At 39.3% G+C, this 18,214-nt stretch overlaps 1 long non-coding RNA gene across 1 annotated transcript; it reads left to right on the top strand.

The window, feature by feature from the left end:
* The first annotated feature begins 503 nt into the window (after positions 1 to 503).
* Positions 504 to 8,544, top strand: LOC138051433 (uncharacterized). Its single transcript, XR_011132808.1, has 3 exons — positions 504 to 621; positions 915 to 991; positions 6,710 to 8,544. It is a non-coding gene; the product is annotated as an uncharacterized lncRNA (long non-coding RNA).
* Positions 8,545 to 18,214: the final 9,670 nt, after the last annotated feature.

Raw genomic sequence — 18,214 nt, 5'->3', positions numbered from 1 at the left:
TCAAATACAATGAAATAACTTTCTGCTCATCAGCTTGCGGTAGCAGTGATGACGGCAGTGGCGCTGTTTCATACCAACCTCAGCGTCAGCTGCTTACAGCATAAACAAACGTTGGCCGTGTAGCACTTATATTTAAACAGAGTTAACTGAATAGAGTGTAACGTGAAGTGCTAGATTTCTATCCCATATGAACCATGTGAGCGTTAGCCCTACTGATGGAAATGGGCCCACACAAGGACAGAGAAAAACTCTGACCAGGGTGGGAATTGAACCCACGGCATTCGGGTTAGATCTCCGCCGCTGTACCGACTGCGCTACAAGATCAGACGGGAGCAGGCCTTGGGAACTGAAGATGTTAAAGTCACGGCAATGAACATGTACAAGTACAAGGAATGGTTTCGTTTACACAAACGTTGGCCGTGTAGTTTAGTGGAGGAGGACTGGTTAGGAAACCCGGCGAACACAGAAATGAGCGGTCACGTGACAATGACCGTGCCATTCTAAAACAATATGGCGGAATATGGCGACCTTTTTCTATTTGGAGATGATTTGGATGCATTTCTTGAGGCTTTGGAGGCAGATGACAATGTCGATGAATATTTCGAAGAAGCTGTGACTGAGGTGAGTGGAGTAATCCGCTTTTATTCCTAATATCCAGTAAAGATCTCGGAGTTTGTTTTCGGATCGATTGACCTTACTGCAGAACACTGAGTCGACTTATGAGTTTATGTTTATTAAGTTACTAATAAACATAACTCAACTTATAAAAGCTCTACTTGTCTCGAAATATCAGTGAAAGAGTGGCCATTTGAACAAAGTGACGTTCTATAAACTCTTCATGATTTACTGTTGGCGTGCTTGTCTGCATTAATAGCTACTAACGAAGATATATATTTTGCTTCTTTTCACTATAGGTACAAGACTATGCTTACAGTACAGGTTCAGAGCGCAAGTCATCAGGTTTTGAAGCTTTTTGAACGCTGCGGAAATGGTAAGTAAATATTGAGCACTTTCATGATGATTTTTCCTCTGACCGTAATGATTTGTTCTGCATGTGGTAGAGCTGCAGTGCATTTGAACGTCATTGTGTGATACTTAATACCCTTTCATTTTCTCTGAATGGTTCCTTTGTTTTTGACGTTTCAAACTATTTGCCACTTTTGTTTTAATTTCTGAAATAAACTTTCAACCGAAATAAATGGGAGCCTCTTGAAGGTTTTCTGTAACCTCTTATGCTCTTGACCCTAGTCCTCTGGGAAAATTTTGTTAACTTTCGCTTTTGTTTTTGTTTTTTTCTTTTGTCATGTTGTTCTTCTTTCTCTTCTTGGTATTGTAAGTAGTGTATTGTATTAGAAGTAGTGGATGTGCGGTAAAATAAATAAAAAAATTAATAATAATAATAATAATAATGATAATAATAACAAAAGAAATTCCTGAACGAGGCCAACTGAACGCAAATGTGACTACAATAACTGACTCTAGTTCGATCAGTGGAACCATTTCATAGAGTAGTGTAATGACACAAAATTAAAGCAGTCAACCCACTGGCGACCCAAATGCATAATTCGAATGTTCAGTCCACGTAACGATTGTAAGGTTTATATCATCTTCACCTGTCCCCTGGCGCCAAGATGGCGCATAGGGCCTCAGGGTTTACATGTATATGGAAAACGTGAAATGCTAAAAATAAAGCGTCTAATCCGAGTTGACAGTGAGGAAAATAAATGAAATAAACTTACTTTTACTTCACCTTGTGTCCTTGGGTTGATTTGAGGCATTCTGGTCTAGTTTTGAAATTTGCTCCTATCCTTCATTAAAAGAAGATTAGGGTGGAAACTCGGAACCTCTGAAGCCACTGATTTAATCCCAAAAATTGGCTTAATTCTGCCTTTTGTCCACTCTAACGTCAAGATTGATAACAAACAATATAACATAAAGGCCCATAATCTGGAAACAATCTCCACATGCCAGTTTTCACAAAGAGCCCGCCACTTTCTCCATCTGGAAAGGCGTTTTGAATTCTGACAGGATATACATGTAACCGTTGGCCTGGTCACAATTTCACTTCCCTCAAGGGGTAGGGATCCAGTGTTCAACACTTATTGTACTTTCTTACTAATTTGTCCTTTGGGAAACCAGTTTTTGTTTTTTTGGTTGCTCATGGTTTTTTCAGTTGCCCGCCTTCTAAAGACCTGTTTTCATTAAAACTCAAAGCAGGCTTGTAAAAGTGTCAGTTTTGAGTAAAATGTGTGTAAAACGACTCCTGCTGTGTCCAAGCATACATGTAAGCAACTTTCCTGTTCTACATGTATAAGAGATCAAGGGAGATTTCTTGACTATATCTCTCTGAAATTAGGCTGCTTTTGAATTAAATGCCATTTGTCCAATGGTACAGTACCGCCTGAAAGTATTGACCCCTCGGGACAAGGCAATACCTTGTCTTTGCCGCGGGTAGTGGTCGCGCACCACCGAGGTATGCAAATTTTTTCCCTCAGTAAAACCAAGGTGCAATTGGCCGTGGGAGAAAAGACGAGGCTTGCCGTGGGAAAGAACAATGATCTGCTGCACTTGTGAAATAAGCGGAAGACTGTCAAGTTTTAGATCTCATGGTGTGAAGAATCGATTCTTAAAGCAAGAAATCGTAATCAAAATGAGAAAGTGCGCGATTTCCGTAAGGACTCAAATTTTATTATCTTTACATAATGTAAATCCGAAGACTTCTTTACTGTAAAGATACAAAGATACTGTTATTAACTACAGTGTAAGCGACAGCTGTGTTATCCAACCAACGAAACACTCGTTGTTATCCAAGCTGTAATACTGTATGTGTGCGTGAGAAATTTGTTTGGTTTCGAAAAAGGTTCGATTGTGTCTGTTTTTGTCCAAGGCTGACCTTATTTTATTTGGAGACTTCAAACTTGTGCGATTGTCTTCGTTTTATCATCGCCATTTTGGTGAAAGGCAAGTACGTTAATCCTTCCACATATTATTGTGAAACTTGTCAATTTTAATTGATACATTCTTGCGAGGCATCGGAGCCTTTGTCGGTACCATTTTGGGACGTGACTTACATGTACCAACGAATAATTTAAGAATGGTTTCTTTTTTCATCTCTTTCATCAGCAATAAATTGTTATATGTAATCATACAAATCTAGGAATAGACTGTGATTAGTGGAGAAATGAAGTCTCTAAATCATCTGAACGCTCATCGTTTGCATACGAATTGTAGAGACGCAAAACCAGCAAGCGTAACAAACTTGGGAAATTTTGAAATTTCGCCTAAAGAACGACAAAGTCGGATGTTCGAACCATCTTTGCTCCGGTGCTCACATTGCGCATTCACGAGTAACTCTGTTGGCAGCCGGCCGTCACTCGTGATGAATTTGCATAAGGCATGCCAATGTGCACCAATGATCAAATGTTAATCAGGGCTCGAAAACAATCTTTTCAGTTGAGATGAAATAGTTTTCTACTAGTTCAGGGGTTTGGTTTCCTTGGAATGATTTTCTTTTTGTAATTTGTTACAGTTTATACCTTGAACAACGAACAACGAATGGTTGGTCATGCAAGGTTTTCGACGATATGTTGAATGTGTTTTGTAAATTCTCCGTGACCAGCAACCCGATATTTCAGTCAATTTAAAGTGAATCTGCAATAGTAACGTTTTGGACAGTGATTAGCGACACTATCTAGCTTGAGTGGTTTTATACATGTACCTTTCAACACGGGCATTGCAAGAGCGGTTCACCCAGACCCTGGACATGTAAGCTTACAGTTTTGTACATATTTTGTCAAAACCCTCTCCAGCTGTAGGATAATAAATGTATGTTCCGAGCGCTGAGCTGCAAAAAACAAGCGGACATACATGTATTCTCCCGTAAACTGAAATGAATAAAACTTAAAAATGTGATGACGGCGAAGTCCACGCAAGCGGGACACATGTCCATGAAATTGACTCGTTGAACCTTCGAATGAACAGTCCACAAGAAGTCTTCGAAATAATCACTGCAATCAAAATATGTCGCAAAGAAAGTTTCAAATGTGGTCGGAAGATTCTGGCTACGGATATTCTATTCGCATGTAAAAGGAAAGTGAAGGCAACCAAGGTCCATGACTATCGGCTATGATCCTCTGTGATGTTCGCAATTTTCAACCGAAACTTGTTCAGTTCCTGTTCTTCGGTGGGATTTCAACATTATAATCTGGCTTATCGAAACACAAAGTCAACGGAAACCATTTACAACTCTACCGCAGAATTTTAATTACCGAGGGTTTACCTCGGTTGACTTTCCCGCGGCAACTTTGGAGCCTAGCCGTAAATTTCCCTTGGCAGAAAATCAGCCTACCGTGGGAATACCGAGGAAAAGTCGCGACAGGGTGACGCAGCAATGACGCAGTAAAGGGGTCAATCCTTCCAGGCGGTACTGTATGTTCTTTAAGCCTTTCAAAGCTGGTTGAAGTTGTGTGACAAAAGGTAGAATCTTCTTGTGCGCCTGTTCGATATCAAAGTACTGTACCATATCTTAGCGGATTTGGCCGTGTGAAAGCTGGGTTCCATTGTAACAACCAATTTTTTTTGCGCGGAGAAAGGTGGCGGCTACGAATGTCCAAGCAGACTCCATACATTCAAAACTTTTTGTTTAGCTCAATTGTTATTAATATTTGTTTGCCTGTTTTCTGGTTTCTGCTTCTCCTATTGTTCTTCTTAGTATTTATAGCTCCTACAGTACAGTACCGCTCCAAACTATTAGTGCATTTGCATGCGGTAATACCTTGTCTTTGCCGACAGTGTTTACAGCGAAATCACCTAGGTTGGACAAAAACCGCAACCAAGCATTGTTTAATGTTATCACACCTACAATCTGCGACAAAATTAGTTGAGACAGTTGCCAACACAGCACACTGGCAACGACACATTCATTGTTTGCAAAGAAAACTTGTCCAAAAAGTACATTTCCGTTTTATTATGCAACAAGCGATATGACCCATACAAAAGAGGGAAATGTAAATAGCAAAGACAGTTTATAACTCCTGGGACAAAAAAAGAACAGCAAGCAGTGCTGTACTCTGATTTTAGGAACTCTGGTTACCCACGAGTAACCACGAGTAACCTCGAGTAACCATAATTAACAAGTAGAATAATTACATTATCTTTTTATAATAATCTTGTGGTTACTCGTGGTAAATGAGAAAATATTGTTTCTTTACTCCCAAAAACATTCATTTTCCCACCAAAACCAGCTCTTCAAAGCTTCTGCGACAAGGTGGAAAATCTTTTTGCACCGACGTAGCAATTTGAGCGTGGAAAGTAAATGTGTTCCCCGGCTGTAACAGCCACCATGTCTGTTTCGCGTTCATCTGCGACACCACTTCGACCAACAAAATCCGCTTCTTCTGATAAATTGGAGTTAGAGGCATAACCCTAGCTTTAACAAATCCATACTTTAACGCTACTGACAAATAGCGTATAAAAGAAGGCAAAAGTGAACAGGTCCTTTGCACTTACATCACAATCTTTGCATCGCACAGGACAATGCATTTTTCACACTTGAACACGAGACTAATAAACTATCTGCAAGTTTTTAGACCTGTAAAAAGTCTTTCACTCATGTGGTCATATTGACGGACAGACTGGACTTTTGGTGCCCGTATAAAGGGTATAAAGGAAGTTTTCTGAAACAGACAATCGGCGACAAAATTAGTTGAGACAGTTGCCAACACAGCACACTGGCAACGACACATTCATTGTTTGCAAAGAAAACTTGTCCAAAAAGTATGTTTTCGGGATACCCCTCCCTCCCCCACCCTAATCAATGTTGTACCGCTGTTGACAAGGCTCGTAGAAAACAGAAAAACACAACATTGTCCCGGGGGTGCGGGGGAGGGGGCCATTTGGGCACCGAGTTTGAAATCGACTCTAAAGGATAAGAGTATCTCAACAATTTTGACGCCGATTGTAGCTCCCCAAGGTAAAGAATAAATATCCAAACTGTTTTTCACGGCACTGCACCGAAAATCTTAAATTCAGGATTTTGGCAGTCCAAAATCTTGAATTCCAAAATCTTGAATTCAGGATTTTGGAAGTCGTTAACTCTAACTCTAAGTCGTAACTCTACTGAAATAACTCTATTGATAGTTAACCTCTTCCCAAACGTGTAAATTTCTTGATATAATTTCTGCTGATCTTTATAACATCTGTATTGAACAGATCTCGAACAATTTTTAGAAATCATGTCGTTTGCTGGAAAAAGAAAAACGATAAACGGTTTTATTAAAGTGACTTACTTATATACGAGTGTGCCAAACATCTCAGATTGTAAATACGCCAAATATGCATACTAATTATCGATGCGATCGATCCGCAAGAATCTGCAGATTGCTTTGATAGCATCTTCTCCAAATAAAAGCATACAAAAAAATGTGTATGTGACGTGATGCTGTAAATCGCATAGATGGTAACCTGGAATACAAAAAAATGAAGAGGTGATTACCACTGGCAGTCAAAACGAGACAAATCAAACGAGCAAATATATTCCGTTGAGGTGTTGTAACCTGACAACTTACTGAAATCAATTATGGGCTATAAAGCCTATGATCTCTCTAAAATTAAACCAATTCGATGAGGTATTGACAATGAGGAGAAGGCCTGACGGAGGTACAGTGTATATAGAAGAGAAAAAACTAACTCATGATAATTTTGAATGCAGGTTGTCTGGCTTTGTTATAGATCTTGGCAGGCCATATTTGGGAGCATCAGCTGATGGAATTGCAACATGCAAATGCTGCCCCCCAAGAGTTGTTGAAGTAAAATGCCCTTTTAAACATAAGGATATACTACCAATGGAAGCAGCTAAAAGTGATCCTGATTTTTGTCTAGATAGCAAAGGTCATTTGAAAGATACACATCTTCACCAACAAAGATTTGCATATTGTGGAGGGAATCCCTTTAAACAAGCATTTCATATCGAACACTCCCTTACCAAACTGGACAGTTTCTTTTTAAATGTAATACTTCCAGAGATCCTTACAAGGAAGATGGAAATTTCAGAAATGGGAGTTGAAAGCAGTGAGCAAGATGAGGAGCATTTGTACTGTATCTGTAACCAGCCAGAAATCAATATGGAAAAATGATCGCTTGTGACAATACAACGTGTGATATTGTATGGTTTCACTATGCCTGTGTCCACATCTGCCGGAAACCAAAAGGAAAGTGGTATTGTCCACATTGTAAAAATGAGGACTAGAAAGTTGACCACTCGTCTTACACTCCTTCAATGTACCCTCCTAGTGATCAATTAATTGATCAATTAATATTCAGACTTGCATGGTCATCAGTAAATACTAGTTAATCAATGTTTGACAATTTGGTAACCACCTTAAGGCAAAACAACATTTTAATAACTTTATTATCATTAGTGACACATTATTTTTAAGTATAAGAAATGCAAATAAACAAAGCAACTCATTGTTAAGTAACCGTTATGTCAAAAGACAAGCTTATCCTACACAACCTGTTTAATCAAAGTATACAGTGATTTTTTAAATAATTAGTCTGTCATGCAATGCTTATGGATGCTACAATACACGGCTCGAAATTAACGAAAAAATCCAGTCGCAATTTTGCGAGAAGATACGTAAAGTTTGTCGCGATTTTCGCATTGTGTTGTCAGCGGTTTAGCAAAACAAAATATGACCCTGCAATACTTGTGTAAAGAAACTGCTGAAAATGGCGAATCATCAAAGGAATGGTGAAGACTTATTTCCATATCTCAAAGTGCCCTTGGATGTGAGGTACTTGGAAATGAAATTAAATCGCTGGAATCGGTCAGTGTAAAATGCAGACTAAGCTTATAATGTAACTGTCGAGAAAGCCCAAACCCCTTAGAAATGCTAATCTTAGGTCTAATTAGGCCTAAAACAATATTTAGGCTTAACTAAATGGCAACTGCTGACCCTTTTGTTTCAAAAGAGCAAGGGTGAAAACAAGTGGCAAATTTGCAACTTCTCTATATACTTTAGTCGCAAATGCGACTGTATTGGTCGCAATTTCGAGCCCTGCAATATCAGAGCTATACAATCCATTTTGTTAATAAAAGTTACAATGTATTGATGCCCCAGGCATCAGAATACATGTACATTTATTTATTAAAGAAGGATTTAAATTCAAAACAGCAGCAGAGATCATAACTTTGTTGTCAATATGAGGAACAAGGGAAAGTGGTAATATTCCCGCAAGTATTTTAAAATTCTTGAGACGTTCCATCATTCTTTCAACATGAATTTGCACCCTTGCTAGTCTTCTAGACTCCTCTACATTTTTCATGCTTAATTGTTTGACTCCTTTTGTAAAACTAGGAATAGCAAGTGTTGCTCCCCTGGATGCCAATTCTTCTACAATTAAATAGCTCCTGTCAGCAAGAACTTGGTCTCTATACTCCAGGTTGTTAAGGAAACCAGATTTCTGTGTTATTAGTTTGTCAGATGCCCTTCCCCCAAAAGCATTGGAAATGAAAGATACAGCACCAGTGGGGGAGATCCAGAGAAGTGAGAGAATAGTCAATATATTAGGTGTAATATATTTGCTATAAAAGATATAAGTGCATCCCCAGTAATTTGAGTTAATTTTTTAAGAGATCATCAGCAATATAATTATTGATGGCTGAAATGAAGCAAGGGCAACCTGGCTCAAAAATTCGGTGAGGTACTTCCAAGGAAATTCTGCCTAGATCTTCTTCATAAAAGCAGCTGGATTATATCAGAGGCAATGTTACATCATTTCCTTTGACTTGGGCATTTCCCATTTAGCTCAAGATGTCCAGGTCAAAAAAAATTTTCCTTTGCACAAATGATGTGAACTGCGACACAAATGAAAAGCAAAAGTAACAGCTCTGACAATGCTTACCTGGGTTGAAATAGGAGACACTCCTTTCTCTTCTTGTTCAATAAGGTAGGGGGTGAAGCCCCACTGTTGCTACTTGAATCATCTGCACTAACAGTTTCTGAAGATTCTCCAGGACTCTGAGAAAGGGTGGCATCTTTTTACGCCCTTCTTTCATGCATATGTGTAAGTATCATGTCCTTTATGGCATTTCGTCCCAGGCCATACTTTAGGAATGTAAACCGCTCATCATTTGCCAGTCGATCTACCAGTGCCTTCAGCTTCTCTCCATCTGAACAACTCTTTCTAAACCATGAGGTTTCTTTGTCCTCGGGCCACTCTTTACAAACCTCACTGATTGTCATCTTCTTCCTAGAATGTTCAATAAAGAAAACATCAATAATATTCTGATGCTGTAAAATGTCATGGTTACTCAATAAATCTGTAATTTCATGTTGAATAAAATGCTAAGGTGCTAATAAGAAACAAGGATCACTAAGAGTTTGTATTGTAAGATGATGATTTCTATTAATAATTCATAAGTATGAAAACCAAGAGAAATGTGCTATTCAGGTCACGTGCATGGTTCTGTAAATAGTGATAACCTTCAACTGTCTGAAAGCACTGCCAGGGGGGTTTGAAAGGGTAGCAGGGAGAAGCTGCGGTTGATGAGTGAATTAATACTGTAATTAAATGAGTTATATACAACCACTAGTGGTTGTAACAAAGTATATAGCCACATGTTCTTGTATGAACACATTGAACTTATAAATGTAACTTTGAAAGAAGATAAATGAGACAAATACAACACCAAACACATTTACTACTTCATTACTTCTCATTTACCAATGCCTTTTTATTCTCCAGCTATCCAAAACTTTACCGTACAGTTATTCAAAACTGGAATAAGGGCATTAACACAAGCATCACATGACACTGAACTTTTCTCCCTTTGCAACTTATCCTTTGGCTTTGCTTCCAAACAAACAGCAGTGCGGTTCTTCCTTTGCAAACTATCTGTAATTCCTACACTTCAGTGCCCCAAACAACTTTGTCTGAACTTAAAGTACAGTCGGGAATATTGAGGCTTCCTAAAACTTCATTGGATGTTTCATCACATATATATATTTTAGGCGCATTCTTCTCGCAAATTGCTCAAAATCCTGAAGAAGTTGACGCCTGATATGTTGTTCTTTTGTTAATGGTGTGGGTATAAATTTTAACCCTTTAGAGAGTAAATTTATTTCATGGTCTGTGATGTTTTGTCTGGATAAGTTCTTTATGTATCCCCTGTTTTTTTCTAGCTGTGTTCTTTTATACGCTTGTGCTTTTGAGGTTTTGCGTTCTTTACGCTCATTCCTGCCTGATTTTGACAGTGACTCGTTTTCCTGTACACCATTGTTATGTAAGTTGGACTCAGTAAGTAGACAGGCATACTTTACACCACTTTTATTTAACATTTGTGTTCATGAAGGGTTTAAACTCGTTGAACTTTTTAAAGAAGTTTTCAGCTATCTCTTTTACATTTTGCTCATGAGTGTTCTTATTGTCCTTTGATTTCTTGTTTTCAGTTCCTGTCGGTGTCTTTTGCCGCTTGAGTGATTTTTTTGCTTTCAGCTATTCTCCTTTAATGGTACCTGATTAGGGCGTTCACCACCTCTTGTTCTGTTGTTTTTCTTCTCTTTTTAATGTCTGTTTTAAAGGCTTCATCTGCCCTTATGCGTGCTCGTGCTTTGTATTGTAATGTCTTTGGGCATGTTCCTCTTTGGGAATGCCTATTCAGGGCATTTAAAGCCTCCTCTGATTGTTCTATTATTCTTTTCTCACAACAGTGTTTCACTGTAGCGGCGTTTTCGGTTCTGATTTCTTTTCTGGTCCTGTGGTTCATATTTTTTGTCAGAGGTGGTTCCATGTCTGTTGTTGTTCTTGTCTTTCTTCTTTTTAAAGTAGTTTGGAGATTTTTGGCTTGGTTTGGGGTCAGGTTCAGAAAGGTTCTTTGTCGTTTGTTTCGTCGACAGCATTGACATCTATTTCGCCCATGTCCAGAAGGTCATCGTTGGAGGTCGTTGGTACGACAAGGAGGCCTTCTTTTGTTAGCATTTTTTCTGACATTTTCGTTCATCGTTCTATCAGGATGGTCAGGCAAGACCGTGGTTTCGATCCTATCTTATGGATCTCTTCAGTTGCCGATTCTGGGGAACGATAGAGAAGTCTCTCTGTTTGTTCACTTCTCTAATTATTATATTTTCTTATTGTATTTTTATCCTCGAAGAACAATTCTTCAAAATTTTACATAGAAGGTGGTCGACATTTTAAACATTTCTTGTATCTAGAGAATTAGAAACTACTTTGAAAAAAGGCCGCGAAAATGAAATATAAACTTACTAACCATTGATGTCCTCTGGAAGAGCCGTATCTGTTTTTGACTCAGGAACATCAGATCTCTTCAACTTTTTTTCAACCGGCCCCTTTTTGGTGTTCTTCTTCCACTTTGACATTATTTCCCTAACTTCGCTATCTTCTTCTAGTTCTTCATTATTGCTCTTATCAAGCACTCTCCTCTCTTTTTGGATCTCGTGTGCACGAAGCCATCCCTTCTTCTTGCTCCATCTTGTGCGAAGGTCGAAGAGGACAAATCTGCGTGCAGACCAGCATTTTATCTACATGCCAGTTGGCGGGAAATGACAGGCTTTTTTTTTTTTTTTAATTTTTTTTTCCCAAATTTTTAATCAACTACTTACATACTTATACTTACAGTTACTTACAATAACTTAAAAAAAAACAGTTGCGCAATTACTGTCTTTTTTATAGGTTACAAATCGTAAATATCGATATTAAATTATTTTAACGACATTTACATTTACATACATACATACATAAAAATAAAAACCAAAAAAAAAACGCTAACTAACAACATCAAAATTGGGGGAAAAAGAAATTAAGGAGAAAAATTTTCTGGCCATTTATTACAAAAGTTTAATAGATCATTATTTTTTGAGGCAATATACTTTTCTGTTTGATAGTTTATTTTGATATTTTGTTTAAAACCCTCAATGTATGGGTGTATGCACTTTCTTCTGCAATCCCAGATATATAACTTACCCATTAATATTAAATAATTCAGTAAGGGGCAAGGCGAAGTTATAATGCCTAATATAATATCTTGATTGCTGAGAACTCTAGATTTTTTTGTTAACGTAAAATAGTATTTTTCAAAATGTGTCCAAAATATATTCGAGAAAGAGCAAATGACAGGATGAACAATCTAAAGCACTTCCCTATTGGCTAAGGATAACCTTTGCAATCCGCTAGCCCTAAATTTGTGGGCGCATATTCTGGTATTCAGCGCAAACATGGCCGACGACAGTCAAGAAGTACCAAAAAATCCTTTTTTCCCTTCGTCGCGGTGCCACTGTCCCGCAAGGAAGTCTGTTCACATCCACTGCCCTTGCCATGCCATTATAAATGTGGAGTTTTGTTGTTTCATTGTTTGAATTTGAATAATTTCCATTGGTGGGTTTTCAAACTCCAATGCAAAGTAGCATGTAAATTCCAATTCCCAAATAACTTTGGAGTTTTGATTTTCTATTGTTAAAATTTGGGAGAATTTCTATTCATGGATTTTCAAAAACCAATTTGAGACATTTTGGAAATTCTAATTTCCATGAAAACTTTGGAGTTTACATTTTCCATCGTTGGAATTGAGACAGTTTTCCATGCATGGAAATCAGCATTTTTTAATGGTATTTCTGGATCTCCAAGGTTAAAGATGGAATTTCAAAAAACCCACTATGGACTTTACTGTAAGTGTATTTTAATAAACACCTATCTTTTTACCTCAAAAAACCACAAGATATCCTTGCTTGGTTTTTTACATACTGTGGAATTAATGATATCCATACAAATACCACACAAAAAAATACATGGACATTTTGAAAAATTTCCAGTGGTCATGAATCTTTTCAACTAGACTATATCGTTGTTTTACAGCACTGTATTTCATGCTGGTAATACCCTTACTAAAACTGTAACTAAAGCAAAGCCGATGTTCTTCATCACCTTACTTAGGCAAAGAATATAAACACATGTACATGGAATCGCAAAGTTTGTTTCATTTAAGCAATAATAACTTGTCCCAAAAACAGGTGAGATCGTGACTTCTGTACATTGCTAAACTGCTTTTCACATTGTATTGTTTTGATGTGCATGGTGGGGGGAGTTCTTACTGCTTTCAAAAATCTATGAACTTCCAGGAATACATGTACATGTATGAAAATATCAAAATTGTCAAGGAGATCCTTAAGGCATTTCATTAAAGAACAGCCATTTGCCCTTTTTCCTGTCTCGTTTGACGGCATTGATCTCATTATTTCACCTTCCTTAACTCCACAAGTTGAGTGGATACTTTGCATCATACATGGGAGTCTGTCCCCTTCAATGTCTTCAATAGTTTCGACTTCGTCCTCGAATACGCCAAGGGACAACATCGGGGTTGTTTGATAACTGATCACCTGCTTGTACCTCACTGGGTCAACAACAACATTCACAGAATCGACAATGTTTCCACGCACATTTGGAGTGGCATCCAAGATCTTGCATGATTGCACATGATCTTGATATTCTGGTCGCAGGATGTAAGGACTATGGAGATCCAGGAAAGCTCTCTGTACGTCACTTCATTGTTTGTTGACCAACTCTTTGACGTCATCGGCAAATGTACACATGCCCTTTGATTCAAAATTTTGCTAGCGCTTCATTACTGCATTGCCAGATTCAGAGACATTGTTGACTTGTACCTGGTCACCAAATCCTGCATTATTAGACACTTTTGCACTCATGTGATTCCAAATTTTGTCTGCTTTGAACTTCAGAAAATATGACGAAAATCGCAGTTCTCTTCTGGTATCTGCCACTTCAATGTCATCCCACTTCTGTTTCAGTTTCTCCAGCTTGCTTCTGTAGAGACTTTCGTTGGAAGCGTACACAAGGCCTTCAGAGCCAAAGATGTCGTTGACAATGACACTGGTGACTGCCTGAGAAAGCTTTAATTTGAATAATTTGCCTTGAATGTTTTGCTTAACGTGGTTCTTACAAAGAAGTGCAACAGAGCTCTCGAACTCTTGGCCCAAGGCTTGGCGTAGTGGCTTCTCTCCATCACTGCAATTTGCTTTTAGAAAGACTTTCAACCCAGGCATCTTGGCTGTCATCCTCTGGAACAGGGCAACATACCGGTAGGTGGCTTTGTTCTTCAGCATACACAGCATTATAGGCCCTAATGGAATTGGACATACAGAAGGGCTGAAGCGTTTTGAGTATAGTGTGGTGTTTCGGTACGACGTTGTAAGCACAACGAACGGCCCAAGTTGGAAGTAAGGTCGTCGTATAAGATAGACTTATGGCCGTTAACATCATTGCAACAAAAGGTAGCAATAGCTGCTAACTGTTCATCAGTAAACTAAATAACCTTTGGGGAATCGTCCTCTAATGAATACGCCCGGATGAATTTTTCTCCTGTTTGTGGCTGTTCTTTCATCCTTTCAGTGATTTGAAAAATCGGATCCTTTACAGCTTTGCTTGACTGACAATCTGCTTTTAGATACTTGGCTTGTCTTTCATTGCGGGGTAACTGACCACCAGATTTGCAGTGTTCAAGGCCCCCAACATCTTCTTCCACTTGGTAAACGACTCTCTTCAATCCAGCCTTGTTTCTGCTTATAGCATACTTCATCTTTGCCACTGTGCTCCTGTACGTTCTGAGGTAGGGAATACAACCACTCTTGGCATTTCCATAAGCCTTTAACTCTATCCGATGCTCTGCCGCTCCCTCAAAGTAGTAACGTACAAAGACCAAGTTGTGGTGTTGAAAGTCGGGAAGAACAACTTTCACGATGGTCTTCCGAAGGGAATTATCACTTTTGTTGATAAATGTTCTTTGATAGACACAATGCCTGTCTTCACGGTGTTCAGGAACCTTTGTTATTTTCGTCACAAGACCGTCCTTCCAAGCTAAGAGGTATTTCTTCATTGCTGTTTTACTCTGGTCCCAGGAACCAAGATCATTTGAAAGTAAATCCTCTGGTTGCTGAAGTTGATCAAGATCCACCAGGAAGCAAGCATTAATTTCGACACGAATTGGGTGCGTTTTAGCAATTAATTCAGGGTAGGAATTTCTTGCATTCATAACAAACGGTACTATTCTGATATTGCTAAAGTCATCAAGAGTCGCCAATGGCACCATTGGAAGAAGCACGTTTTCTTTGTAGTGTTTAGGAACCTCTTGTTCATCATCTGAGCTTGAGTCAGAAAAGGGTAAATGACGGGCGTACCTGTAAATCGATGAAGACCAAAACCACTTAACCCTATCCTGCTTGAGTGGAGTGGAATGCACAATGTGTAACTTAAGAACTATTCGTTTAGGTAATAACATGAGACCAAAACACTAATTTAGGGCATTAACACTACGCCTGCTTTTGGAAACTTGCAAATTCTGAAGATAAAAGAAAATAAGCGGGGAAAGCTTGTAAATAATATACAGAGTAAACTAGGTGTAGCAGTCATCGAGTGGTCTTCATAAACATTGGAATTCCTCAAAATTTCTCGGGTCATCTTCAGAAATCTTCGGGTTTTTTTTCGGAAATTTTCATTTTGATTCCTGTCAACTTGGGTTTTCTTTTCGTCAACCCCCCAACCCCACCTCCTCCCTCGTCCCCACTTCCCACAAAATCAGTTCCAAAAATATTTAATATTTTATGCCTGTGAGTGCACGCTGAAGAAAACTTCGTTACTGAGTTACATATGAGATCATATAGAGATTACTTTTCCCTGGTTTTGGTTGCCGCTACCTTTTTTCTTTGGAGATTCAAGAGCATCTAATTGCGCCACTATCTCCTCGACACTAAGTAGGATAATGGTTGTTTTTGTAACCTTTTCTCACATATGTCTTGCATATAATAACATTTTGAAACCATGCGTTCAAATATGTCCCGGTAGAAGCGTTCAGTATTTGCCCAAAAACATGCAAATAAACTACAACCAATCACTGCCCAGTGTTCCCACGATATTTTGAGCATTTGATTTTGTCGATTCCAGGAAAGACAAAGAACTCCAATGAAACTTTCCAGAATAATAGCCAGGAATTCGACAAAATCAGTTTTTCATTTCAAAAGCGTGTGAGAACTAACAGTTATGCTCAGACCAAGAGATGTAATTACAGTATGGGACGGCCCAAGCGATGGAAAGGTAAAACCTTTCATTATTTCAAAGCTTTAAACGAAATTTGTTTAATATCGTAGACACTACCAGCGGGTTTAGACTTGCTAAATTATTTCACACTTGTTAAAACCGAAATTTGTCTTATTTTACATACCTCACGTCCGAGCCGTCCGCAGACATCTTACGTGTGAGAAAAGCGGGGTTTCAAAAAGAAACTGGAACCTAGTCCACAACGAACGCTGGTTTGCCTTTTTGTCATGCAATAGTCCGACTAGTCGTGATGATGTTTGCCCAAAAGTTGAGTTTACCGTATTTATTCGATTAAGCGTCCTGGGCGCTTATTTAATTTTTGGACCTTCAGGGTGGGCGCTTATGCGAGGTGGGCGCTTATGCGAGGCTGGGTGCTTATTAAATTAAATAACAAAACATGAAAAAATATTTGAGCATAATTTTAACTGTTCGTTGTTCGGTTTATGCCCAGGACTAACTACTAATTGTTCGGTCTTCGAAGAAGTATCTTCAGTTATCATACGTAATATATTCTCAAACAACTTCAATGTCATCTTCACTCAGTTCTATAAGTGAACGTTCTGGTGCTGCCTCCTCGACATCCGACAGCGTAACGTTTGCAAATGGGTCAGTCGTGCGAGAAGCAGTAAGGGCTTGCTGGATGGATGCCAAGCGATCTTGTCCCGCATGACAAGGTTGACCTTCCTTTAGGCAATGAATCTGATCGTCTTCAGATCCTTCAGGAGGCACAGTTAGTGTGCAGCTTCTGAAAGAACAGATAACTAACTCTCTGTCTAGACTATCCCAGGCCTCGAGAACCCACTTAACGATTTCACGTCGAGGTGGGCCATGCATGTTTCCTGCAGCTGTAAATGAATGAGCCCCGTCAGCCATCCAGGCATCGTACTTCTCCGTCACTTTGGCCTTAAAGGGCTTATTCCATGCCACGTCAGGGGCTTGAATATACTTAGTACAACCACCGGGTACTATGACAGGGTCGATCTTTGCTTGTGCGAGTTCTTGCTTGATGCTGTCTGTGATGTGGCATTGAAACGATTCCCAAGCTAACATCCGACGAGAAAATGAGAACTTGCCCAATACTCCTTTCACCCAGTCACGAGTCAGGTCCTCATTCATCCATCCGTTCACAGAAGAAGCTACAAAGCACTTATTTTTAAACTCCTCATTAAGCTGCTTTGTTTCTCTCTTGGCTCCTGGGAAGACAATAAATGGCTTAAGTTTTATTCCATCTGCCTTTGCTGCCAAACAAACAGAGACTTTGGACTTCTCATGTCCAGTTGTCTTCAGTCAAATCGATTTTTCCCCAACGTTGTCTACTGTAGTGCTGGACAGCATATCTTGCCAGACAGCTGTTTCATCCATGGCAATAATGTCACTATGACTGTAGGAAAGCCTGTAACGCTGTCGTCTTACTTGTAAGATATAGGCAATACGCTTGTCGATGAGTCTTTCCGGGTCTTTTTGCGATTCAGTGGTTCTGCGCCTCACAGAGAGCCCATTCCTGCCCATAAACTTCTGGACCCAGCCATTACTTGCAATAAAAGATGGAGAAAGCTGCGCTGCCTTGCATTTTTGCTCGTGTATAGCCTGCGCTTTGTGCGAAATCACTTTCCTTGGGGGATGGGAAGGGGGGGGGGGCGCTTATTCGAGGCTGGGCGCTTATTAAATTTTCCTACCTAAAGGGTGGGCGCTTATTCGAGGTGGGCGCTTATGCAAGGTTGGGTGCTTAATCGAATAAATACGGTATCCGCCATTCTGCCCCTCGATTCCTTTTTCAATCAGTAGGTTAATACTGATCAAACCGTGGCCGCCAAAACAGCACAAGACACTCGTAGGTGAGACAGTCCTAACATTGAAAGGCCTACACCATGGCCTAGCCTACCCCAAGTTTTGTCTACACCCATTTCAAGCCAATGAATGTGGGCTTGCGAAAGCGTCTTAGCTTCAGTGCAGTCTGCACTAAACACAATCCGAGTCTAGATATGTTGGCTTGCGTGAGTAAACAACTCCCGTATCGATATCGCCAAGGAAACTCCACTCAGCGATGTCACGTGGGTGAAATAACAAAGAACAAACAAGGCAGGAAAGTGTA

Source organism: Montipora capricornis, chromosome 1 (genome assembly GCF_036669925.1).
Source record: "Montipora capricornis isolate CH-2021 chromosome 1, ASM3666992v2, whole genome shotgun sequence".
Classification (NCBI taxonomy): Eukaryota; Metazoa; Cnidaria; class Anthozoa; order Scleractinia; family Acroporidae; genus Montipora; species Montipora capricornis.
The sequence above is the reverse complement of the archived record's forward strand: the minus strand, read 5'-3'. Positions and strand labels throughout refer to the sequence as shown.